This window comes from Lactuca sativa, chromosome 9 (genome assembly GCF_002870075.4).
Source record: "Lactuca sativa cultivar Salinas chromosome 9, Lsat_Salinas_v11, whole genome shotgun sequence".
Classification (NCBI taxonomy): domain Eukaryota; kingdom Viridiplantae; phylum Streptophyta; class Magnoliopsida; order Asterales; family Asteraceae; genus Lactuca; species Lactuca sativa.
The window spans coordinates 32,082,034-32,088,747 of NC_056631.2; the positions used below are offsets into that span (position 1 = coordinate 32,082,034).

A 6,714-nucleotide genomic window follows, 5' to 3' on the forward strand; every position below is an offset into this window, starting at 1 on the left:
TCTAGAAGTCATGTGATTCATTAATCAGTAGAATTGGTAGGAGTTTATGATATTTGTTCAAAATTATTGAATGTTTTGAACTTTTTGATTACTTATTTATATGCGCATATATCTAATGGAAATTTATTATTATAATGGTTAGGACATTGGATGCCTTCAACAAAACATCAATACTAGAGAAAATGAGAATTTGTCTGATAATGGAGGGTGTAAGAGTTTCCATTTATTTTTATTTGGGGAAGACAATTCAATAATAAATTTTCCTTCATGTTCTAGTAATGTAGGGTTATATTCACCATTTTCATATGTGTTTTACTTAAGATTATTATTCAAATTTTAACAGTTTCAGTTTCACTTCTTAACATGAAATTCAATACCTTTTTCATTTATCATCAATTGAAGAATCGCAAAATTTGTCAAATCCAATTCCTAGTAAATCTCAACCATAACCTCTTCTACATTCAAAAGTTACCCCTGAGGAGAAGGAGAACAATCATAATCTAAGTCGACAGAAGGGCAATTCAGGAATTTCCAGTCATGAACCTTTAAAGGGGTGAAATGGGAAAAACCCCTAATCTCATAAATTTGACATCATAAATGCAGTGGAACTAGCTGTTTCAGCATCAGAAGCATTAAAAATAGGAAAAAAAACCTAAGTCATCATCTCTCCCATCTCTCCTTCAATCATGGGGTTTCTTAAGTTTTGGGTGTGAACCATTAGAGGCCCACACACTATTGGAGCTAGGTTTTCCAAGGACACAAGAAGATTTTGATTAATGTGATCAGAGTCAACAAAAGGTATGTACTCCTTTTCTGAATTTCGATTTATACACGGTTTATAAGTCTTTTTGTTTAATAGTATGTTGCTCCAAAAGTGATATCACATAGATCTATTAGGTTTCATGTACCCTTAAGAGTATAAAGATTTTTTTACGTATTATTACATGTCAAACTCATTAGTGGTATCAAAGCATTAGGTTGTCTAACAATTGATAGTTCCTAAGTTAAACTTGACCAAAACGTTTTAGAGATAATGGAATCGTCATTTTGTCGCAGCCTACAACATGGGTATCTCTCTACCACGTTGTGGCGATCTTCTGATCTGTGTTTTTTCTTTTGTCACTTCGTGGGCAGTCCTCTACTACATCATGGGGAGCCTCTGATCAACATATTTTGCTTGCTTAATTCAAATTGATTAAAAAATTATTTTAGTTAATATTATGAGAAAAATATCGAATAAAAAATGAGAAAACGAATATTATCAATATAAATCATATGTGATTTGATACATATAATCACATATGATTATATACATGAGTACAACTATTGAATCGAGAAAGAAATAATGAATATTGTCCAAATAAATCATATGTGATTAGGTACATATAATCACATATGATTATATGTATTTAATCACATATGATTTATATGGACAATATTTATTTTTTTGTTTTTAGTTCAATAGTTGGTCTCGTGTATTTAATCACATGTGATTATATGTATTTAATCACATATGATTTATGCGAAAAAGATTTGTTTTCACGTTCTTGATTCAATAGGTGTTCTCGTGTATGTAATCACATATGATTAACATGGACAAGATCACATGTGACTTTATGTATTTAATCACATATGATTAATGTCCATAAGATTCATTTTATGGCCTATATACATCATATGTGAGTACATACATATAATAAGATGGTGGATTGTGGGTGGTGGTAGGTTATAGGATGGGGCTAGTGGTGGTGGTGGTGTTTAGTGGGTGGTGACAGGTGATAAGTGATGGTGTTGTTTGGTGGGTGTTAGTGGATAGTGGTGGTGGGGTGGTATTGATGGTAGATGTAGTGATGTTTAGTGGTGGTAGGTGGTGGTGAGGGAGACATGTGGGGTAGTGGATGGTGGAAACAAGTGATGGTGGTGGGTGGGTGGGTGGTGGTGACAGGTGATGGTGGTGCATGGTGGTTTTGGTGGGTGATTGGTGGGATGGTGGTGACGGGTGATGGTGACAGGTGGCGGAGGTGGGTAGTAGTGATGTGAGGTGGTGTGTGGTGATGATGGTCGGTGGTTGTGCTCTTAGTAAGTGGTGGGTGGGGTGGTTGTAGCGAGTGGTGGTGATGTGTGGTGGAGGCGGGTGGTGGTGATGGTGATGATGGTAGGTGGTGGTTTTGGTGGGTGGTGGGTGGGGCTGATGGTGGCGGGTGGTGGTGGTTGGTGGTGGGGGTGGGTGTGGTGGTGATAACGGTGGGTGGTAGTATGGTGGGTGGTGGGTGGGGGTGATGGTGGCGAGTTGTAGTGGTCGGTGGTGATGGGTGGTGGGAGTTATGCATGGCGGGTGGTGGTGATGGGTGGTGGTGGCGGGTGGTGGTGATGAGTGGTGGGTGACAGGTAATAATAGGTGGTGGAGGTGGTGGATGGTGGTCGTGATTGGCGGTGGCGGGTGTTGGTGATGGTGTTGGGTGGTGGTTTTCATGGGTGGTAGGTGAGGGTAGTGGTGATGGGTGGTGGAGGTGGGTGGTGATGACGGGTGGTGGTAGTAGGTGGTGAGTGGTGTTGGTTAGTGGGTTATTTATTTATTTATTACTTATTTTTTATTTATATTAATATTATTTGATGATTCTAATTTAAAAATATTGTGTGGTTCAAATTTGCTCTCAAATGTTATCGCAATAATAAATGTATTCGATTAAACGCTCCTCTCTCTCTCTCTTTCTCTCTCTCTCTCACTCTCTCTCTCTCTCTCTCTCTCTCTATATATATATATATATATATATATATATATATATATATATATATATATATATATATGGGGATAAGGAATATATATTACAGGCTCACCTAAGCTTAGGTACTAAACTTCTAAAATTTGTCGTTTTAACATGCTAAATATACCTGATTTGGTTTCACTTGGTAAATATATCATCCTCCATAACATTTCTTTCTTTCATTATCGTTTTACCATCTCTGTTTCCTTTCCTTAATTATAGTTTATTAATTCACCCAAGTGAACATTACTAAGCCCTAAACGTAAACCCTAAACCCAAAATTTAAACCATAAACCCTAAACCTAAACCCTAAACCCTAAATCTACACCCTAAACCCTAAATCTAAACCCTAAACCCTAAACCCTAAACCCTAAATCTAAACCCTAAACCCTAAACCCTAAACCTTAAACCTAAACCTAAACCCTAAACCCTAAATCTAATCCTTAAACCCTAAACCCTATTGTGTCGATCTTGAATTTACATCTTGAAGTATTAATTGTGAATCCATTAACCGTAATCTTTATATAGTAAAACAATGTATTTTCAAGAGGTTTAGTACTTAAGCTTAGGTGGGGCTGCAATGTATATTCCCTTTTCCCTATATATATATATATATATATATATATATATATATATATATATATATATATATATATATATATATATATATGTATGTATATCCTCCTTAATAAATGAAAGGTTTTTTTGCCATATGTCAATCTCTTATGAGTTTTGACACTTGTCATTTTGTGGTATTTTTGAATAAATGTTTTTTCTATTTGTCATTTTCTTATTTTTTTTTTTATCTTTCTTAATTAACACATCATGTTTACACCTTAATTAATAATTGCATTAATTGAAAATAACCAATAAATTACAATATTACAACTCATATAGTATTTAATATGTTTCCTTTTAAATTCAAATTTTAAATTTCAAATTTAAATAAATTTTTGTTTAAACCTTCATATATTTTTTTTTATTTTATCCAACCCGTATAACATACGGGTCTCACAACGAGTATATATATATATATATATATATATATATATATATATATATATATATATAGGTTCATATGTGGATGAAAATCTATTGTGTGGATGTAGGGACCAATCAAAATTTAAGAAAAACTAATGTAGCACCTGGTTCCTGGTACGTAAATCTTATTTGAGTATTTTCCATTTTTAGCCTTGGACTCGGCGAGTCATAGGTCCGACTCGCCGAGTAGAGATGGGACCCGGGACACGTTTAAGTTGGTGACTCGGCGAGTCCATATTCCAGACTCGGCGAGTCACCGCTGTTGGATGAAACCCTAAGTTTCAGGGGTTTGCACCCTATTTAAGCCTCATGTCCGCCCCAACCCTCGTTCAAAGCTTATTCCATAGAGAGTTTGAAGCATTTTTGTGTGATCTTGAAGGTTTTGAGAAGGAAGTGGTGTAAATCAAGAGGAAGGGAAGGAAACCAAGCATCTTGTGTTCTCTCGGCGAGTCATTGCCTGACTCGGCGAGTTCAAGGCAATCTCTTAGCATAAGTGTTCTTCGGATGAAGATGAACTCGGCGAGTTGTTCATACAACTCGGCGAGTAGGATGAAGGGCTTGAACCTCAGTTTGGAAGGAGAACTCGTCGAGGCAACGCCTAACTCGACGAGTAGAGACGGGATCCAGGTCAGTCGATTGGACAGGGACTCGGCGAGTTGGCGAGCCAACTCGGCGAGTCGGGTCAACTGAAAGTTGACTCTGACTTTGACTTAGGGCATGATTAGGGGTAAAATGGTCATTTTACCCAAAGGGCAGTTAGCAGTGTTTGATTGAGTATGTTGTGGGAATTACAGCCGGAGGATTTCCGGAGCAGCAGCAGCGGTAGACAGTCAGTTCCCGATTAGATCAGCAGCTACTTCGAGGTGAGTTACCTTCCAGTAGCGGTGGGTCTACGGCCACAATGTCGGCCCACCAGTAGGAGTTGTATGTAGATGATTGTCTCTGTGATATTCATCTAGGGATTACTACTACCTGTGTTATGTTTATGTGCTAGTATGATATGATGCTATGTGCTAGTGACAGTAGGGGGAGATAGTCCCCGAGATATCCGGTCGGTAGGGCCGAAGGGGTAGTCATACCCAACCATGATAGATAGATTTTGATATTGTGATACATGTTATGTGGTAGTAGTAGAGGGGAGAAATAGTTCCCCAGTATCCGGTCGAGAGGACCGAAGGGGAGGCCAGCACCCAGATATGCTAGGTAGTATCCGGTCGAGAGGACCGAAGGGGAGGCCACCACCCAGATATGCTAGGCAGTATCCGGTCGAGAGGACCGAAGGGGAGACCAGCACCCAGATATGCTAGGCAGTATCCGGTCGAGAGGACCGAAGGGGTAGGTCGGGCACCCAGATATGCTCGACAATATATGTATGTCATGTGAGTATATGGTATGTGGTACGATGGGAGAACTCACTAAGCTTTGTGCTTACGTTTTTCAGTTGTTGTTTCAGGTACCTTTTCAGCCAAGGGGGAAGGAGCAGGCGCGGTAGCGGCTCATCACACACACTCCTTGATTCCACATTTATGAGTTTACCCTGGGATTGATACTCTGATATTTTGGTTGTTTACATGTTGTGGATTTCAAATTTGGGTTTTCGATGGGAAATGATTTAATTGAACAATGTTTTAATTAGTAATGTTTTCTAAGTAATGTTTTAAAAACGAAATTTTTGGACGTGAAAATTGGGTCGTTACAACTAAATCATCATCATTAATTAAATAAATAAAGATAGTTTAGTAATTTTATTTTAGAATAAAATAATTTCCTTAATTACTCCTATAATCATGGTAACTATATTAACTACATCTAACCCTAATTTTATCTCCTATTTATCTAAACATCGTCTAAAAAATCACGATGAGAATTTCTCACGCAGGCATCCGGTTGCAAAAATGTAGTTATGGAGGTAGAGAGACGGTGATGAAGCTGGTGATGTTGGTATGATCCGACGTTAAGAATATTTTTAGCCTTTAATCTACAACAAACCATTCTAAGATCTAATTCTTATAGAAACGATATGTTCTTTCTCTCTTTATTAAGAGACCAAAATCAGGTACTGTTGCAATTATTCTCTTATAAAAAATTGATAAATTGAATCTAACAATAATTAATCAAGATAAAAATTCCTCATCGTGTTTAATTTTTAATTGTTAATTTTTGTTTTCTAGTTTGAATTGTTCCCTAGGGCATGCTCTTTTAATTTTATTATTTATATATACAGAAGTCTTTTGTTGTTCGATCAACTTACTGTCTTTTATTAAGCATTGATAAACTATTATGTAAGGCATAATACCTACACCACACAGAATGCGTCTCATTTTTATTTATTTATTTATTTTTTCAGGTCATGAATATAGCTTCGTGATGAACATAGGATAAAGACTTGTTATTATCACACCAATCATTCTTACAGAATGTTGTCATATAATTCGTATTCTAATAAAATGTGTTCTTTCAGAATGTATAAAACAATTCTCAGTAATGATATTCTTTTTGAATGATTTAGTGTTTTTATTAGATTTTTATTTTTATTTTCTTTTCTTTTAGGTTTTTAAAAGACTATGATTGATGTGGAAAAGAAAGTAAGCATGGAGAACGAAAGTACGAAAATGCATTCGAACAGAGTACATAAAGTGATTCATAACAATATTTTTTTTAAGAATTGATTAGTATTTTTGTTAAATTTTAATGTTCTTTTTTTTCTTCATTTTTTAACCATTCTTATTTTTAATCTTTAAGAATAAATATAATTCTTAACAATTATTAGTCATTTTTTTTTTCAGAATAAATGTCATTACTGTTTATAGTCTTATTCTTTAACAATTAATGTAATCAATGATTCGGAAATATCATTACTAGTTTATGACGGATATTCTGTCAGAATGAAAGAACAAAATCGGTTGAT

At 36.0% G+C, this 6,714-nt stretch overlaps 1 long non-coding RNA gene across 1 annotated transcript; it reads left to right on the forward strand.

Moving 5' to 3' along the window:
- Positions 1–5,702: 5,702 nt before the first annotated feature.
- On the forward strand, positions 5,703–6,314 carry LOC128128415 (uncharacterized). Its single transcript, XR_008226334.1, has 2 exons — positions 5,703–5,862; positions 6,154–6,314. It is a non-coding gene; the product is annotated as an uncharacterized LOC128128415 (long non-coding RNA).
- Positions 6,315–6,714: the final 400 nt, after the last annotated feature.